The 20776-nt window shown below is 39.3% G+C and overlaps 1 non-coding gene across 1 annotated transcript; it reads left to right on the plus strand.

Moving 5' to 3' along the window:
- Nucleotides 1-20416: 20416 nt before the first annotated feature.
- Nucleotides 20417-20523, plus strand: LOC114094724 (U6 spliceosomal RNA). The gene has a single exon (XR_003583124.2). It is a non-coding gene; the product is annotated as a U6 spliceosomal RNA (small nuclear RNA).
- The last annotated feature ends 253 nt before the right edge of the window (nucleotides 20524-20776 follow it).

Genomic DNA, 20776 nt, shown 5'->3' on the forward strand with positions numbered 1-20776 from the left:
CCTGCATGACTAGACTTTCTTATTGCCCCAAATGACAAACCTTCAAAGAGCTTTTTTTCTAAAGGTTTAGTGGGGTGGGAAACATATGGGGAAGATGGCTGACACACCGAGGAGTGTTACCAAGTGCTAACCAAGGCTCACCAAGTTCTATCGGCACCTTTCTCTGTCCTGACTCCTTCTGAAAAAGTAGTGATTGCTTTGATTCTCTTGAGGATGAGATACTCTGCTCCCTTCCCTGAACCCTTAAGCCTCTTCCATCTTACTTTTATTATTATTATTTTTTTTTACTTTTAAAACATACGTAAACCCTTCATGCATTATTGAACCTTTATTAAAACAAAAAATTGAATTTAGACAGATTGACATCTATGAAACTTATTCCATGAGGAGCAGAATCACAAAAGACAGATCTGGGTACTGAAAAGATGTAGAGCTCTTCATCTGAACATCTACTGAAGGCCTACTGTGATCCAGAAAGAGGTGTAGTGATAGCTGGATGAATAGGACAAAGTCTTTGCTCTCTAAAAATTTTAGATTTATATGCAATATATAGAAACAAGGAAATGCGTGTTGTAGTGAGATAGTGAGGTTATTTAGCCAGAACAGAAGCAGGGGAGGAAGACAGAACACAGCAGCTGTCTTTAAATAATTACAGAGTAGTCTTGGACAAAGTGTTGCTCTCAGTGGTACCAAAGGCTAGAACTAAGGCCAGTGATTTTTAAAAAGCAGATCCATTTGGATTGTGTTTAATATGAAAGAGACCTTTCTAACAATCACAGCTGCCTGTGATTGGCCCCAGTGTGGAGTGCCGAGTGAGCTCCATCTCTGGAGAAGACATGATTGCTCACTGAGACCACAGAGGGATCACATAGGGATCAGTGAAGCTCCAAGATGCTTTAATCTACTACAGCTTGGTGTTGCATGGTGTTTAGGCCTGGGTTTTCAGAGCCAGAGGTCCCGAGCAGGAAACTACCAAACCTCAAAGCTAATTTCTCATCTATCCCAGTTTACTCACCTCAATGCCTGCCTTTTGAAAGCACATTTCATTAAGCAACATAAAAACATTTCCAGAACTGTGTTTTCTTCTTAAAACTATTTTTCCAGACTCCCTCTGGTAAACAACCTTATTTCTTTTTCTTCTTCTTTTAATATTCAGTCTGTCTTTCTACTTTATTTTGCAATGTTCTAATCCTTAGTTTTTTGTTGTTGTTGTTTTGGCTACTGTTAGATTACTACCAATTCCTAGGCTTTGACAGATAGAAGATTGATAAATATTTTTATTGGAAATTGTATTATCTAAAACTCAATAACTTTGCAAAGCAAGTTTCATCAAAGGGAAGCCTTTGAGTTTTGAGTAAATATGAATGCTTACTCTCTCACTGCTGCTTAAAATTTTGCTGATTATACTTTGGAACTGCATAATTGTGTAATTAATCTTGAGGATGTCAGAATGCATATTTTTAAAAGTAATTTTCTTAGGGAAATAATACATATCTCATTATTTTTTACTGTAATTGGTATTCATGGTCCCTTAGTTTATAGGTATAAACTCTGCCAGAGGTGGCCAATATCAGTGCTATATATTATTAAAATGGATTAATTTTTCAAACACATCTTCCATTCAATTTCTCATTAAATGAGGCTTTATAAATTATGCTGCCAAGGGATACAAATAACATGATTATGCAATACCTGCATTATTCAAAGTCCTCTCAGGATGGTTATCTGCCATGAGCACTGAATTTCTTCTTTATGGGAGTGGATTTTAGACACCATTGTGGAAAGTGAACCAACTACCGGCCAAATCATTGATATGTTCATTGCTTTCACAATTAGAGTTTGTGATCACTCAACTGGAAGCTGATCTAGGGAGAGACCCAATGATAGAATTGAATTTACCTTACCTATCATTTTTTTTTGGGGGGGGGGATAACTTATTCAGTATTCACCATCCTTCAGTGTTCACCATCTTTTGTCTAACACAAATGTGAACAAATTAATGGGTAAATCAGTTCACCACAATGGACAAGGGAAGAATGACATATGCCAGAAGAGACCTGGGTAAACAGCAGGAAAAAATAAACATTTGTAAGAGTACCTGAAGTTGCCCTGCACTCACGTCCAGAGACTGCCCTCCACACCAGAGAATGTTGCTCTGTGGGAGTATTGCATTTCTCAGTGATAAAAAGAAAAATGCTTAAGAGAAATTTTGAAGCAATAGGCCTGAGTCAATGCTGGGCATTGAACTACTGCAAAGTTGAAAGAATGAATGAGACAGGGTCCTGTTATTAAGGATCTCATGATATTGTGGTTCAGCACATAACTGAGCACAGTGATATGAATATGATGTTCTTGAAAGTGTCGGCAAAATGTGACATAAATCCAAAGAAGACATCATCTCACTTTGCAGCACATGAAGATTCAGTAGTGACAGCTTCCCAGGAGAGGGAAACAATGAGGGGGCTGAGCCTGCACAAAGATGGAAAGACACTCAGGACTAGGAGACCAGCAGGTGCAGAGCATGAAGTGTGAATGGGCCTGGCTTTTGCAACCATCACCGTTAAGCTCCATGGGGCTGGAACAAATGGTTTGTGGGAGTTCTAGGCCTTTTCTGGGCTAACTCAGTAGAGACGTGGTCAGTAGAATGTGCTGGGAGAAGCTTACTTGGACTGCTTTCTGGAAGACCATCTACAGGCAGATTGGAAGATAACAAATAGGGCCAGAGTGAGGAACCTTTGTTCAGTGCCAAGAAATGCAAAAAGGAAGGCTGATTTGCAAGAGATACACAGGATCAAATTCAATAGGGTACTGTTACTGATAGACTTCAGATATAACAGAGGAGGAGTGGAGAATTAATTTTGGACCTTGGGTAGATGAGATTAGACCACTGATGCAAATCAAAAATTGGAGAGTGGTAAAGGCATGCCAGAGGAAATTTCAGTTTAGGGTCTGTTGTATTTGAATTGATATGGCATTTAGGAATAAGCACAAGATGCAGAGGTGCCTAGCCCACAGTGTTTTGTTTTCATTTTCTTAGTTTTCACTTCATTGTTTAGGAAAGTTCTAGATTTACTACAAAATTGAGGAAAAAGTACAGAAGTTTCCATAATGGTCTGATACTACTCTGTCCTCCAGCCTCCTCCACTACCAATATCTCCCACCAGAGTGGTATAATATTTTTAATACATGAGGAACCTTCATTGAAATGTTATCACATGTCAACAGCTCACATGAGAGAATAATAGTTCACAACAGTTCACTATGACATCAATAGTTCACAAATAGTCCATAAAACACTGTCTTGTATTCTATGGGTTTTGATAATGATGGTGACCTGTATCGACCACTCTAGTATTATTCAGAACAGTTTTATGGCTCTAAAATTCCTCTCTAGTCTGCCTGCTCATCCCTCTATTCCACTTAGTCTCTGGATCTCTAGCAACCCCTTTCTTTTTCTTTTTCTCCACAGTTTTGCCTTTTTCCAAGTGTTACAGAATTGGAATCATAGAGTATATGACCTTCTCAGATTGGCTTCTTTCACTCAGTCACATGCATTTCAGGTCCTCTGTGTCTTCTCAGGGTTTCATAGCTCCTTTCTTTTAGTGCTGTGTGACATTCCACGTCTGGAGGTGCCAGTTTGTTTATGCATTCATCTACTAGAGGGCATCTTGGTTGCTTCCAGGTTTTAGCAATTATGAATAAAGCAGCAGTGGACTCTCCTCCACAGGGTTTTGTGTGGACATAAGTTCTCATGTAACTTGGATAAATATCAAGGAGTATGATTATTGGTTAATATATGTATATTTAGTTTTGTTAGAAACTGCCCCACTGTCTTCCAAAGCATTTGCGCCATTTTGCATTCCCATCACAATCAATGAGGATTCCTGTTGATCATTTCCATTTCCATGCCCTTTTTGCTAGTCAGTGTTCTGAATTTTGTCCATTTTAATAGGAATGTAGTGGTATCTTACTGTTGTTTTAAGTTGCAATTCCCTAAGGACATATGATGTTTGGAATCTTTTATACACTTATTTGCTCTCCATGCAGCATTATCAATGAAATATCTATTTGAATCTTTTACCTATTTTTAAACCATTTTGATCATTTTTTATTGTTGAGTGTTAAGAGTTCTTGGTATACTTGGGGGTAATGGTCCATTATGAGGTATGGTTATTACAAATATTTTCCACCAATCTGTGTCTTGTCATCTCTTTTTCTAAAGAGTGTTTTATATATCTAAAATGAGTAAAATAGTCACGATTACTTGTCATGACTTATTTAACTTTAAATTTTGAAATAATTACAGATTTATAGAAGAGTTGTAAAGAGAGCAGAGAGATCCCACATGCTCAGCTTTGCTTAATGTTACCATCTCATAAGCCCAAGGTACATTCATTAAGACTAAGAAGCTGACATTTACATATCAGTATCAACTGTCAACTTTATAGGATGTCATTTGTATTTCCATAAATGTCCTTTTTTATTTTTCAGAGTCTCTTGAAGGATACCATTTTGCATTTGACTGTTATATCCCCATAGATTCCTCCAATTGAGTGTTTCTTAAATTGTTTTTCACGACATTTCACTTTTGAAGAGTGTTGGTCAAGTGCTTTGTAGAGGATCTCTTAGTGGGGTTTGCCTGATATTTGCTCAGGATATTATTGGGGTTATGACTTGTGAGGATACCATAGTGATGAGGTATCTTTATCATCATTTCATATCAAAAATTGCATGATATCAACATGACATTACTGGGGATGGTAAGTTTGATTACTTAGTTAAGATAGTATCTATCAAGTTTCTCTGTAACTATAGTAACTAAGTATTTTTCCCTTTCTGTATCTTTGGCACAAATCACTAAATTCTGCCCCCACCAACAAAGGAAAACTACATCCCACTCATCATGATTTTTGAAGTTGTTAATGGTCAGGGTCTGTGTAATGGTTAATAATAATGATAATAATAAAAGGAATGATTTTTTTTTCTTTTTTTCCTATGCTCATCTAACAAAAGTTGTTAGTAACAATGAGGCACCACAAAGAAACAAAATCCTGGAAAATTCAGGAACTCAATTCAGAATCTATTTTTCTGCCATTTACTTGAGGCTTCCAGGAAGAATCATTCCTTTGGTATTTGGTGATATTTTGTGGCTTGTCTCTCAATTAGAAGATGTTCCATCAAATAATCATTCTCTACCTAGGAGCGCCAACTCAATCTAAAGCTAGCCACTTTGGCTATGTCAGTTTCCTTTCTAAATTAACAGAAATCAAAACATTCGCTAAAGGACTAATAAGGAGTATGTACCTGGAGTACCCTAGCATGGAGATGTTGAATCCCAGAAAAAAATAAAATAAAATAAAAACAACCCTCTATTGAAAGCTGCATAGATTAGCTGGATTCTGATCTGAATGCTTATTCATTTCTATGAGTACTAGATGTTCATAGAATGAATATTTTATAAGCCATGGCATATGTTCAGACCAAAAATTAGAGTAATAAAAACTAAACTTTTAAGCTGGATATAAGTACAATTCTGTACAAATTTCTAAAAAGAATAAACATCCATATGGCTTTTAAGTACCATATATGAATTATAATGTTTCAATATCTGAAATCCTCTATCTGCTGTTAAGTGCTGGCTTTTGCTTCCTATCCCCTCCTCTCCTTTCTTCCTTAACTTTGCTCCACCCCTGGAGGAGCAGCCAATTTTACCAAATACACCTGGCCAAGCTATTTTCAGTGGTGAGGGACAGCTGTCACTCAAGACATGGCTTATAAGGGTCAAGGAAAGAAACACCAGGAAGAGGGCTTATGGAGCTGGGCAGCATTGAGCCACTCCCTGTATCTCATGCTTTTTTGAAGAGGAGAGCCAGAAGTGGTGTTATCAGAGGGTCACACAGCTGAGTGATCAATCCTTCCCTTCCCAAACATCCCTAGCTAACAGGTTCTAAGAGGGCAGTGAATAATCCAACTGAAGTTGAAAAGATGCAGACTGAAGCTTTATTCTTGACCATTTGAAGCAGCATTTTGCTATGTACACACTTTAAGGTAAATAGTAATAAGTGCTTCCCTTCCAGTAAAATATTTGAATCCTAATATGGCATCTATTAATCTTATCAGTGCTTTTTTTTTTTTTGCCTTAATAAATGCATCTTTAGAAAAAAACAGTGCCTTTCTTTACTGAGGTCTACTTTTTCTACTCTCTATATCACTGCTTAGAAATAATTTTGAAATAGGAGAAAAAATTAGAGATTTTAAATCAGATTTTGATAGTGGCTTCTCAATTTGCAAACTGCATGCATATTATAAGTGGAATAAAGTAGGGGAGGGTATTTGTCCTGGTCCTGGACATTGAAGAGTCAGCTGGGGAAAGAGTGACCAGTCCCAAAATATTGCTACGATTTGAAAGTGCCCCCAGAGTTCATATGTGGGAAACTTTATCCCCCAATTCAAGTTAATGGTATTTGGAATTGGGACTTCCTGAGGTGATCTGGTCATGAAGGTCTAGCCCTCATGAATGAACTAACCAACCTATGGATTAATAGATGAGTGGGTTATTGAAAGTGTGGCTTATTGTAAAGATACTTCTCTCTGCACACTTTTTCTATTTGCTATGTGATGTTCACTGCCTTGTGATTTCCCAGCAGGAAGGCCCTCACCAGGGGCTGAGCAGATACTAGCACCCACTATTGAACTTCCCAGCTGCCTGACTGAGTGCTAAATAAATGTCTTGCTTTATAAATTACCCAGTCTCAGGTATTCTATTATAGCAACAGAAAACAGAGCAAGACAAATATAAAGCATGAAAATGCAAGAGGACATACAGAGGCAAGTGGTAGGAGGTAAGTAAAAAGATTGTGACCACATGTCAAAGGAGTGCTAGGTGATGTGTTAAGAATTGTGGAATTTAGAAATAGGGCATAGGAAGGCATTAGAGGTCTCTGAGTAGTTTCAGAGGGATGATGCTTCAAGGATCCATAGGAGTCTAGGTAAGAGGAGGCAAGACCAATGCCAGTGAGACCCATTGAAAGGCTGTTTTAGTGGTCACCTGAGGGAGCTGCACTGAGGGAAGGGAGAGGAAACATGGTGGGACATTGTGAGGTCAAATCATGGACCTTCCCTTTGCTTCCCAGTTGCAGTAGTAAGGTGAGTCCAGGCTGGAGGGCTACAGAAGATAGCAGAGACGGGAGGATGGTCAGCTACAGATCATGACCCATCAGGGCCAATTCTGGATGACGAAGGGGGTAGGAGGCAGATGATGAAGGAAGGTTCTAAGAAGACTTCCTGGTCTCTGGGGTAATTTGAGTAAGAGTAAGTGGAGAGTGTGATCACAGAACAGAAAGGCTGCAGGGTTGGGGAGGAACTCAGTTGCAAACAAAGAGCTCCAATTCTTGTCATTCAGAAGAGAACGAGGAAGGGCTCCTTCTCTTTCCTACTCCCCATCTGTGAGAGGAGAGGACTGGACCACATGCTCTCTGGGGATGTTCTGGCTTTAGCATTCCTGCAGATTCCTCACTCTCCAGGAGCTTCTGTGAGTCACATTGTCCTCTGAGGCTCTCTCGAGGGCTGCAGGAACTTTTTGTTCCTGGTGGATGATTTCAGAGTTGGTGCTGAGCTCCTGCATGTGTTTGCTTAGGCCAGAGAGGTTGAGGTGCTGAAGAAAGTGCCACACGAAAGGAAAACAACCTCCTACTTTGGGGAATGTAATGAGGAAATGGGGATGTTTCTAGCTAACAGCTTTTTATGGGGTATGAATAAGTAAACACAGAGTGAAATGGGAGAGAACAAACATGTGCTTCACTGGAGAAATATTTGTTTAGTGAGCCAGTCAGTATGAGCCCAATTTATCCTTCAGAAGGACAATGGGCATGCTCAGCATGGGACCCAGACCTGCCTCTCTGGTGCAGACGGCACGGCTGCTCCTTTCATTTATTAGGACCTTCACATATAAAACAACCAAGCTACGTTATGTCAAACTCTCTGTAGGTCCTAGGACGCAGATATGCATAACTTGGAAGTTTAAAGAATTCCAGTTTAGTGGGTGAGGGAGGCTCATATGCAATGAATCACAATGTCATTTGGAAGGTCTGAGATTAGAGACACACCTCTGTGCCTCATTTCCTCAACTCTTGCCTCACCAGGTAAGAGTGACTAAGCACTTCCATTTTATTGGGCTCTTCCTATGCTGAGGAGCAATATAGAAATCTGAAACATCTTGTGCACCTACATTGTATTTCTCTTTGTTAGAATCCTATAAATCCTGCAAATAATTCTCTTAAAATTGAATGTCTAAGAGAGAAGGATAGGTAATGTTCTTTGGACCACAATGGTAAGCATGAAAACTTAGAGGTGACCACATATCTGACTCTAAAGTCCAAGTGTTTTTCTTCTTTGCTGGATCATTTGGAGAATGGGTCTGGGCACCCTGCTCTATCTAGTCCATATAGTGAGTGTGGATTCAGGGCCCAACATGGCTGAAAACCTGCTCAGATATCTCCAGTTTACCCGTTGGTCTCTCCTGTGCCTTTTGCATGTCCACACTGGTGGACTGTAGTCATCCTAGCAATAGAAGTACCAGTCTTAGCCACATGGTCCTAACCAGGCAGTGCACTCCTGTAACCTGCCAGGCTGGGTGGCTTTGAGGCTCCCAGGACAAGGCACTCAAACTCAAGCTGGAGGGAGGCATCAACAGGCAAGGGAGACACTTGAAAATAGCCTTCCTGCGTTTTCTGATGGTTCATGTCTATCTGGGCACCTTGTGATGCAATGGGACATCTTTCTCTGTGCCCTGTCCAAGAGGCTTCATGGCCCAGGTTTATGTGTGAAGCTGGGAATTGAAAGAGCTGGGGAGCATGCACCTCTAGAGCAAAACCATGATCTCAATACAATTTGGATTCTGAATCTCGACTCCTCTGAGTCTTCTCTGTCCACTGCTAGCGCTCCTCTTCTTCCACGGCTTCCCATGGACTCATGTTACCCTTTCCCTCCCTGTCTCAGTATCCTTTCTCACAAAGTCCTTGCAGAGAGAGCATCTTGCAGTATGATGAAGGAGAAGGAGCACAGGCTTTGGGGTGGACAGGGTTGGCCTCGTGGGACTTAGGCAAAGAGCTAACTCTCCCTGAGCCTCATTTTCTCATCAGTAAAATGGGTTCATGACCCCCATCTTGAGGAATATGATGTCATTTAAGAAGATGAAGTTGGCAAATTGTCTGGCACATTTCTGGGATATTATAATTGATCTAGACAGAATACATTTTCTAGGAAACCTTGTCATTTACTATAAATTAGTAAACAATTGAATCACTGCTCACTTATATATTCATGTTCACTTTTCATTTTGTAAGGAATTTTTTCCCCTCAGTTAGGACCTTTCATCACCTTGAAAAGGCCCAGGAGCAGTCGGGGCAGAGCAAAGCTTCTGGGTCCTAAAATTCCCAGAACCTCCAGGAAGCACTTGGTCATGTCTTCATGGAGTGCCCCTCCAGCAAGACACTTGGCACTCAGCTCCTGGGTGATCTGAGAACAGTCTTGGCCTCTGACTCGGTTTCTTCTCTTCTCCTTCACATCTCCTCAGCAGCAAAACATGCTCAGTTCCCTTTAAGCACCCTTTAAGCCCGTCACCAAAATCATGGGATGATTCAATAGACTCGGGCCTCTGAAGAATTGAGTGTTTTGAAGGCAAATGGAGGACATTTAGGTCACGGATATAATAAGCTCATCGTCTTTTGCAGAAGGGAGCTAAGTAAAGAGACGTTTAGAAAACACTGCAGTTAGGGCTGGTAGAGCCACACACAGCATGCCTATGAATGTGCAGGAGATAGCACTCTGACCAGACTTCCCCCGAAGAGATCACACCTAAGTCAAGTCAAGTGGGAACTGGCCAGGCTGCCACAGGGCATTCCACTGAGAAAACAACTCTGAACATCTCGTGGAGGCCAGATGTGTGCTGTCTGGAGCTCAAGGTCCTTGATGACAAATGATAAGAGCTGAATCTGGCGAGTGAGCAAGCATGGATCTCACAGAACTCTTTTCTCCTTCTAGTGAGTCACTTATTTCATATGCAGTAGGAAGCCACTAAAGGATTTCAATTCGTGTATTTATTTCCTCCTTCATTTACCACTATCTGTTGAGCACCTATTATACAGATGTGACTCAGAGTAGAAGTTAAAAGCAAGACTATCCAAAGTGCTTGGGTTCAAATTCCATTTCTGTTATTCGCAAGCTCTGAAGCCAAGGACTAGTTTTTTAATCTCTCATTGCCCCACTTTCCTCATTTCTAAATTGGAGATTATGATGACACTCGTAATCTTCAGGTAGAATCACACAGACCTACATTGTCATGAGAGTATTAAAAACTATGCACAGGAGGCTCCTGCTGATTGAATGACTCCCCCCAACTGCTGTATGCGTGCAGCTGTGGCCTGCTGTTTCCTGGAATGTCTCAGGTGAACATACATATGTGCTGTGTGAGCAAGCTCCAAAATCTCACAGCCCAAAGGAACAGAATAAGATCCATTGGTGGTCAAAGGCCTGGAGCATTTTGATACCTGTGAATGTTTGTCTTCTCTTTAGCCAAGATATTTTCTGTTTACCTTTCCATAATGCCATTTGGGGCATCAAGGTTTTGATTATGGGGTGGAGTCTAAGGAGGACATGATCTAAGTGTTCCATAAGAGCAGGCCGGCCATTGCAAACTTGCTTCTGGAGGTGGAGAAGTAACACACCTTGTCTGCAGGTTTATGGAGGTCTCCACAGAAACAGTCTAAACCCTGAAGCTCATGGTGTCCTTCCCTCGGTAACAGGCTGCTTCCACTTCTACGTGCAAACAATCACAGGATCCAGCTGTGCCTTCAGCCCTAATAGAGTGAATGTGACATTTTTGTCTCTCCTATTGTCAGGCACGGCTGATAGTCAGCACTTTGGTTTTGTGGTTAATTTGTTTAAAACACAGAAACTGCCCTTTGGCAGCAAAAATGAAGAAAACATATTTGTTTAGACTTATCAGGAAATGTTAGTCTCTTCCCATCTATCTTGTTTGCCTGAAAGGTAAGAGCTGCTTGGGAGTCAAATTTGCATTCAAAGTCTTGAAAGAGTTCATGGATTCTCCCAGGAACAAACAACTTCACATATTTTTATAAATTATGGTAAGTTTAGTCAGGATTTATAAATTAGTAATGCTCCTCAGAAACCAAGAACTTCCTAAGGGAAATAGGAGCCAGGTTCTATTTTAAATGTTACCATTAAAAACAAACAATCTTTTCTGTCTGCATTTGACCAGTAGCCCTGTGATGGAGGTGATCTGCTTACCCTGTCATTTTCATGGAGTGAGTACACTCTCTGGAAGAAAATGAACCTCAGATGGCTGTATTTTGTGTGTCATGGCTCTGGAAATTACCAATCTGCTGCTGGGAAGGGCTGAGAGCAAAGTGGCCAATAAGAACTGACTTTATACCTAGTGATCTTTGGGTTTTAGAGTCATCTGGAGAGGGAGGACGGAGGTTATGTCAGGTAAGGGACTGTGTCTAGTTAAAAGGCCACTGTTCAGGCTGGGGCTGTGGCTCAGAGGTAGTGCTCTTGCCTGAAATGTGTGAGGCACTGTATTCTCTTCTCAGCACCGCATATAAATAAATAGATAGATAGATAGATAGATAGATTAATAAATAAGTCTATCAATAACTGAAAAAATATTTGAAAAAAAATTTCTCTTAAAAAAAAAAAAAAGGCCACAGAGCCCAATGCAGCTACCTGCTGTGCTGGAAAAAAAAAAAAAATTCTTGCTGTCTCAGTTTACTTCACTGAGAAATGGTGCTATTGTAGGGGTTAATTGAGATGATGAATTTGAACACTCAGAACAGTTTCTGGTACCTAGGGCATGCTCAATAAATGTCATTATGATAATCAAGTTCATTTTAAGTGTATAAATGATATCTTAAACTTGTGTGAATGAGAGTTCCCGTAGCTCAGACTTCCAGCTTCATAAATGAGAAGTTGAGGCATAGAAAACAGAAGTGATTTGCTTAAAATAAGGTGATGCTTTCATGTTGAGTATGCGGTCAGCTGACACCCATTACAGGACTGGTTTTACTTTGCAATATTGCTTGTCGTTTGTTAAGAATAAGAAAGGAATACAGAGTAAAGAAAAAGTAGTTCATATAGATGTCTATGGTCTTTAGATCTAGTGAAAGTTTGTTATAAACAAATTTAATTGCTTCTCAGATTTGCCATCTGTTATTTCATATAGGTAGGTTAAAAATTAAATGCTACGTCTTAAACTTATTGTTTTGGAATTCATTAAAAGGGTGTTTTAATTAATTTTGTTGTGTTGAAGGCCCTGAAACAAGCTTTTTTGTGGAGCTTCTGCTGAGCCATCTGCCAACGTGAAAAATGATCCGGTTCTGTGCATGGACTGTGTTCCTGCAGTGGGGACCTCTCTCTCTGGGGTAAAGCAATACTGGCCAATCTGGGGCAGCAGGTAGCAGTGTTGCCTGGTCAGCTCCAGCTAACAGGTCCTTCCTCAGCAATGAGTCGGTGCCAACAGCTGGCACACACTTCGGGGACTGGATAACATCATGTTAGGGACTGGCCTCCTCACCCATGAGAAATCAGCCTGTGACAGCTCTGGCTTGGGGTCAGCAGATCTGGGCTGTAGAAAATTTACTATTTCTATTACATATTTATCTCTATATACAAATTTTCTGGCACTGACATTATCTAAGCCTTTGGAAATTGCTCTGGGCTCTGTTTTGTAGCTGCCAACTGTTACTTTCAAGTGGTCTCCTCTTGGTGTTTAATTTTAGAAATCTTCCCCACCTGGTGGTGGTGGGAGAACTGCAGGGTGGAGCAAGGCACTGTCCTGAGATTCAAGACACAAGCTTTAATTTCCATGTCTGATTAATGAAACCCTTCAATAAACATTTATCTAACACCTACTATGAGCCAGGCAGTTTGTTTATCTCTATAAATGAAAATACAGAAGTGAATATCAACAGTTCCTGACTTTGGGTAATTCACAGCTTACTGGCAGGAACTGGCATTTGAATAGTCATAAAGGTAAAAGCGACTGTGGAGCCCAGGGTCCCATGGGGTGCTATGGAGGAGTCTTTGAGTGGAGGCAAGCCAAGCAGGGACTTCTGGAGGAGATGATGTCCAAGTTGGGTTCTAAAAGGAGGTGAGGAGGGCACAAAGGAAACAGTGTGATAAAAGGGAGAGAGAAGGTAGAAAACAAAGAGGAGAATCTGAAGACCAAGGTATAGGCACTGAGGGGAAAGATGAGGCTAGAGCAGGAGACCTTTATCTGGAAGTTCAGAAGCTTGGGATTAACTGAAAGGTAACTGAGGTCCCCAAATCAAATGGGAACAGAGGAATGTCATGATCATGTTTGCATTTTAGTCAGATCCCTGATGTTAGTGCAGGGAACTGATTACAGACGGAGCCTCATAGGGTCATAGGAAGGACATTTAGACCATTATCATCTTCAGACGGGAACTTGAGCAGCAACAATGTGGATGAAGGCAATTAAAAGGGTGCAAGGATTCACTTGATAGAGCAATAGGACTTTATTCCCTATTGCATAAAGAGGGGGAGAGAGAAAAAGGGAAGACATGGGGGTCTCTGGGGGATATGAAGCAAGGTGGATGGTGTTTCCAGTTTCTGAGAAGAAAACATAAATGAGCAGGGAGAAGGGGAATCAAACAGAAGAAGTGGAGGAGGAAGAAGGGGAGTGGAGAGGAGAAACAAGAAGAGAACGTAGAAGAGAGAAAAGAGGAGAGGAGAAAAACGAGGAGGACGAAGAGTGGGTTTGGGAAAAACAGTGAGTTGGATTTTAGATGTGATGATGGGAGACCTGGGCTGCAGGTGAATATTTGTGAATCATCATGTAAAAGTTACAGGCAAGCACTTGAGTGCATAGAATTACCCCGGGAAGGAGAGTAGAGTGAATGAGAAGAAAGACACCAATAAGCCACAACTACCCAAAGTCAAGTGTCTACAATGATGAAATGTCTGGAAATTTTATCTTTGAAATAACTTGGGATACTTCAGCAGAGAAAAAAATCAGAGACAGACTCATGCACTTTCTTATGCAGTACTTAGAACATCTGGCATGGAATTCAATACAGAATAAGTGCTAAAATGTATTTATTGGCTGATTCTTACAACTGTACTCACTCAGATAATATATTGAAACAGGTTCCTTTCTTTTCTAAAATTGATAGATTTTTTTACTATTACTCATTGGTTTTACAAACTTAAGAAAGTCTGCTTGCATTCCCAATTGGAGGTTGGATCCAAAAAACCAAATTGGAAACCACATATAAAAATGAATCATCTATTTTTTATTGAATACACATTTTCATGTTAAACATCTTTAATACTTAACATGCATTCCTGCTAGCTTTAGAAATCAAGCATAGTTTATGGATTCAATTTAAAACCTTTCATTGAAAGGAGATCTATTTTTAATTTTCATTTTAATCATTTAAATATTTAAAATGTTGTCTTGGTTCTCTAAACTTCTTTTAATCATACTGAATATGTCTACATAAAAACTTTTGAGACAATGGACATTTTTATTAGCAAGCTATTATTTATATATATATATATATATATATATATATATATATATATATATATATATATATTAAACTGGAACCTGAATTTTCCCATCTCTAGTTTTGCTTTTGAATTCCATGGAAAGTAAAATGAGTCCTATGTTCATGTGCTCATGTGTATTCCCAGTTAGCCCTGGGATAGATAGAAGAGGTTTCCCTTGATATTTGGCATTCAGGGACAGCATGGGTGGGGATTCTGCTTCAGCTTTTTGCTTCCGTTCAACACTTACCCCCTTCGTTTTGGGGCATTTGCTTAAAATGCCACAAGTGGTAAAATTGACCTGTGAGAATTCAGTTGGAGCACATGGGGCTTGGTGTTTTATCAGTGGGTGAAGTTCATCAAGTGCCTTTGCTTCTAAATTGATGATGGGTCCAGGTTCTTGGATGGACCTCAGACTTGAGTTCAAGATTCAGCTATTCCATGTATTAGCTTTTTCAGTTGAACAATTAACTTCCCTGAGATTCAATTTTCTTATCTAAATTAAGGTATTCTCTGGAAGATTCACGAGCGGATCAAAGATAATACATGCCTGGCTCATACAAGTTCCTTGTCAAATTTTTGTTCTTGTAAATGCTGCCAATTTTCCATGAGATTGATGGTCATGAAGGGAATGAAACGCTGTGCGTACACTGATGAAAACTTTGGTTTATTTGGTGCAGGTACTTTTGTTTAATTCCTTGCCTTATTTTAAAGCCTAAATGCCTGTCTTATACTTAGGGGGACAGCTCTGCAGCAAACTTGGTTCTTAAAGTTCAGGTACTTTGGAAATCTCAAAGCAGAAGATTTGCCTGAGAATAGTAAGGCATTAACTGTTACTCCGTTTTCCTAAACTGGAGATATTTTTGCTTCCAGGAGAAAATCAAGTGCAAAGAGATATCCTGGACCTTAAGTATTGCCTGGTCTCTTTTCAGCCCCTGACTGGCCCAGAAACAACATATGCTATTTCCACATTCTGACCAAAAGGCCAGCTTCAAGGTAGAGTTGAGATGTATAGGCAGATAATGATTTGGGTGCTGGGAAGGGCCCTACATCACTTCAACACTACCCTACCACTTTACTTATTCCTTTAATATGCTCTGTGACTTTTAAAAGGAAGCATGGAGATTTTCCTTCCAAGTTAGGGAGAAGTAGTCTGTAGACAAAGCTCCAACTTGTTCTTGGTGTGTCTGTTGTTTTTCTAGGGAGCTGAATCACTGCTTAGGAGGCCTTTCTACCACCACCAAACAGCTGTCCTTCTGATACAAACCAGCTCCAGTAGTTCTTTCTCGTGAGTTGAGGCCACTCAGAGAAGGAACACTTACTGAACGGCCACACACCTGGCATTACATTACACTTGACACATTCCTGCTCTTATTCAATCCCTTATAGTCTCCTTGGATAAGAAACTTAAGTTGCATTCTTACACCTGAAAAAAAACTGAACACACAAGGTTCTGAGACTTATGGCCTAGACTAATGAGAAAAGAGCAGAGTTAAGACTTAAAAACCATATTTACGTGACTCCAAAGTCCATGTTCTTTCCATTGTATAAAAATGTTATTTACCTTTAGGAAAAACTGAGAATTCCCTTGTGTTTACGACTCGACCCTAAATCATCATGACTTGCACTTTTGAAAATTGGCTAAGTGACAGGACATCCTGAAATGCAATCTTTCTTTATTATGCGGTTTTTAAAATTGCTGATGAACTGGAGTCATTGCTTTTGATCATATGTTTTGTCTATAATTTATCATTATCAATATCCATGGAAAATTGGAAATAAAACATAAAGAAAAAGATCTCAGAAATATAGTGCTGTGGAAAGACTCAGACTTTGTAAATAGCTATACATCCGTACCAAACATTACCTGTTTGACCTTAAACAGCTTACTTATCTTTTTGAGTCTCCCAATTCTTTGTATATAAAATGGGGCATAAACTAAGTGGTAAATAGCATATATGACTGTTATAATAATTAGGATCAAAAATACAATGTCATAGAATCTGACACACTGAGACATGTACTGAGTGATAGACCTTATTATTCATCATGGAGGCAGATGGTGACTTCAGAGGTGCAGGGAAAATTTCTATATTATCATTGTGTTTCCAACATGGCAGCTTAAATCACATAATGTGTAAAAATAAATAGGAGCTGCCCTTGACACACAGGAGCTGCCCTTGACACACAGGTGTGGAACCATTACAAAGGCAGCAGATAGTGTTCAAATAATATCCAAATTGTCCCTAATTCCTACTAGACTGTAAGCACCTTGATGCAAAAACAACATTGGCTCAGTTACCACTGTATTTTTAGTCATTAGCACAGGATCCAGCATATAATAGGTAATGAAGTAAATATTTGTTAAATTAAATTGAGAATAAAATAGAAATTCAGAAGATCTGGTTCCATTGCCTAGGATTAAATTAGGCACTCATCAATATCAAAATTTACAAAATAAAAACTGTGGGCTAGGCAACTCATACATTCTTACCTTCTTTAAATGGACACATTTGAAAGTCCCTGAAATGAAACCCATGAGGTATTTCTGAGCATCAACTAAGTGGCATTAAAGGCAAGCAAGCGACATTTAGAACATCAGGAAAACTAAGACTCTGATAGCAAGAGAAAGCCTGATGACTTTCGGAGTGAATTTGAGGTCACCAAATATATTAACATGGGAAAAAAACCACTACTGTCTGATGGATGGATAACAAAATGCAGATAATATATGCTTCTGAAAGAAATGATCCAAGGTGCTGAGAGGGGTATTCCGATTCATTAACCATCTCTAATGAGATGTGAAGAGGATAAATCAGTTGCTCAGCATTATTGAACAGGGTGCAGACACATGCTTGCCCGACAGAACTGACCTGGAGTTTCGCTGACTCAGGAATGCATGCAGATTTGCAGAATATTCATTTCTGGTCCTTCCATTGCATCTTATGCTCCAGAAATTTACTCTTCATTGTACTTTTAAATTGTCCTTCATGAATCCTGTTTTCCTTATCATAACTTAGGCTCTTTGAGATCAGAGATGATGTGGGCAATTTTATGTATCCTGCACAATTTTAGTATAGCCAGGAGATTGAAAACGTTATTTAAAATGAATATAATTTTGAGGTAGAATGGTTTTGATCCTGAAATGCACAAGTTGTAACTCAGTGCTTAGGAATTTAGTATATAAATGTGTTGTTATTATTGTTGCAGTAATCATTAGTAACCTAGGTGTTGAGGAATTAGTCATCTTTCTTAATTAGTTTACTAGAAGAGCAGAAATTAGGAGGCATAAACTAAGGGGAACAAAAAATCCAACATCCCCCCAAATAGTGTTTCTGTATTTCCCCTACTCCTCAGTACTTGAATCTCAGTGGCATCTTAGCTTCAAATAAGTTAGGGAGCTAAAGACCTTTAGTTTGCCTAGTCCCATAGAGAGTTCCCTACCATCTGAACTGCTGGCATATTGGAGCCTTCCTGGATCATTTCTTGTTGAAAAAAAAATGTTTTATAGTAGAAAAGTTTCCCTTTAAGTAGAAGTTTAAGTACCACTCCCCCTCCCTGCATCTTACCCCAGCCTTCACCAGGAAAGAGTCCATTCAGGGATCTCCTTGTGATCATGAGATCTTCCCTGAATGTATTACTATATAGCTTTTCCTCTGTGTATCTGAGACTTAGGTGTATATCAAAATAACCTGGCCAAAAGACACAGCATATTTAGTGCTGGTGTGCTTATAACTCACTTAAATTCTACTTTAACACAACTCTTAGAGGATGTGGCAGTACAATTTTGTGGATTTTGTTGTTTTATTTGAAAGTACACATATTTTAAACACTTTAGAGTTATTTAAAAGAGATGTACATAAAAAAGAGAGAGGTACAAAAATAGAGATATTTTATTTTAAAAAAACACATGCAAAAATAAAGAAAACTATGTGGAAAGAATACATCTTCTTCCATTATTGTCTTCATATTTTTACAACTTGATGCTTGAGTTAAACAAAGGATTTGGGGACATTTGTTTGGCAGGTAGTCACTATACCCATCAAAAAACATTTATCCCTTTCTTTAGTATTTTTGACACCATAACAACAGTATCATTTTCCAGCCTAGACTCTCACAGGAGAACACATTTCTTATTAAATATAGAGAAATTCTGTTTAGAGACTGGTCCAGTCTCCAGGAAACTGATATATGTTTCACCTATAAGCTCCCTGTGTTGTAGCAGAGCATTCAGCTGTCGAATATTCTCGCATCTGTTCCCTAGCATATGTCAAGGAAGCAAGGACATTTTCAACCAAGTACTCCCTAGGGTGAGCATCTGTAAGTAGAAAGGAAAACAGCAAAAGATGTGTTGGGCACTTATGGAAAGGTTTCCCCTTACAGAACTTGGAATAGGGACTGTGGCATATAAATGATTCAGCTGAGGTTAATGACCCAGGGCATTGAAGCCTTCTGGAGGTAGTGTCCCCTTGGAATAAGTTTGCTCCTGTCCTTCCACAATGTCATTCTCTGAGTGGTTTCACTTTGTTCTTTTGGCACAGTCTCAAGCTTAATGTGCATCCAGGAAAACTCCACGGACGACTGACAAGCAGAATTCAGGGTCTGTGGCCATTCGGGGTGTTTGGCGTTTCTGAATTACTCATGGGATAACCCTCCAATCTTCTCAAAATCACTTTTATGTTCATATTCTGCTTTATATCAAGTCTGGCATGCATTTCTTAGGTTAAGACCTGGTGAGATCTTGTTGTGAATGTTGATTCTCATCATACAGGACAACTGAAGGCAGATTTTGGTAGGTTACAACTGATCATAACTTACTTGCTTGGGTCCTTCCATGGCTGCTTCCAGAGCTTAGAGCCCATACGTTACACCTACCTATTTAGCGCAGGCAGACTCCAAATTGCAAAGTTGTCCAAAACTGGCAATCATCATGTGATGCACATCATTATCCAAAGAACATGTATAAAGACACAAATTGGTGCCAACATATTTTATATACAACCAGAGATATGAAAAATTGTGCTGTATATGTGTAATAAGAATTATAATGCATTCCACTGTCATTTATTTTTAAAAAAATCAATTTAAAAAAAATCCCTGCATCTTCAAGCGTGAGCCACCTTCCTCTTCTCATCAGGGCAGGGATTCTGCTTTTAAACTCTCTAAAGGCATCTCTGTGAATTTGCATAGTTCTCTTCTCTTCACTGACTGGTATCTTTCACTACCTATGTTTTTTGTTTGTTTTTGTTTTTTTGCATCCTTATAATGTTTTCCTACAAATGTGTTGCCTTAGTCTTGAATCTACTTCTGGGCATCCTCGCTGCTTCCAATTCTACTACTAACCTATATACTTTCAGCCAATTCCTTGTGTGAATTTCTGATAAATATCTACTTACACTTTTAGTGCCAGGCCCCAGTTTTACAGATAATTTCCATCCTTGAGTTAAATGCCCATCTTTGACTCAATCAATCAAGGATGAATGATGGAACACAGGTCTTGTGACACTAGCCATAGTAACTCAGTCCTTCTCTGCCATTTGGCAGGGATATAGGTGGCCATTTCCCCTATAATGGCCAATGCATAGCCAGCAACAGGAAGCACAGAATCATTCAAAATGGTTTTGAAATACTTGTGAATGTGACCTCTTGAATGGTACTTTCCTCAGTTGTAAGTAAGAAAATGACAATGTCCTAGGGGTCTTGTAAGGATTATGTACATAAGTGAGTAGCACGATATTTCCAATTTTTAATCAAAGACACTTTGAATAGTTACAGTAATAGTATTAGTAGTCATAACATTTGTATAATTTTAGTAGTAATAACAACAGTGCTCGCTTTGGCAGCACATATACTAAAATTGGATCGATACAGAGAAGATTAGCAAGGCCCCAGCACAAGGATGACATGCAAATTCATGAAGCCTTCCATATTTTTATCCACTTTCTTCTCAGCAGCACATGGATCCTTCTCTAAAATAGACCATATATTATGCCACAAAGCAACTCTTAGCAAATACAAAGAAAATAGAGATACCACCCTGCATTCTATCAGATCATAATGGAATGAAATTAGAAATCAATGATAAAATAAAAAATAGAAGCTACTCCAGCACCTGGAGATGAAATAATATGCTGCTGAATGAACAATGGGTTGCAAAAGACATCAAAGAAAAGGTTAAAAAGTGCTT

The sequence above is a fragment of the Marmota flaviventris genome, chromosome 14 (assembly GCF_047511675.1).
Source record: "Marmota flaviventris isolate mMarFla1 chromosome 14, mMarFla1.hap1, whole genome shotgun sequence".
NCBI classification, from domain to species: domain Eukaryota; kingdom Metazoa; phylum Chordata; class Mammalia; order Rodentia; family Sciuridae; genus Marmota; species Marmota flaviventris.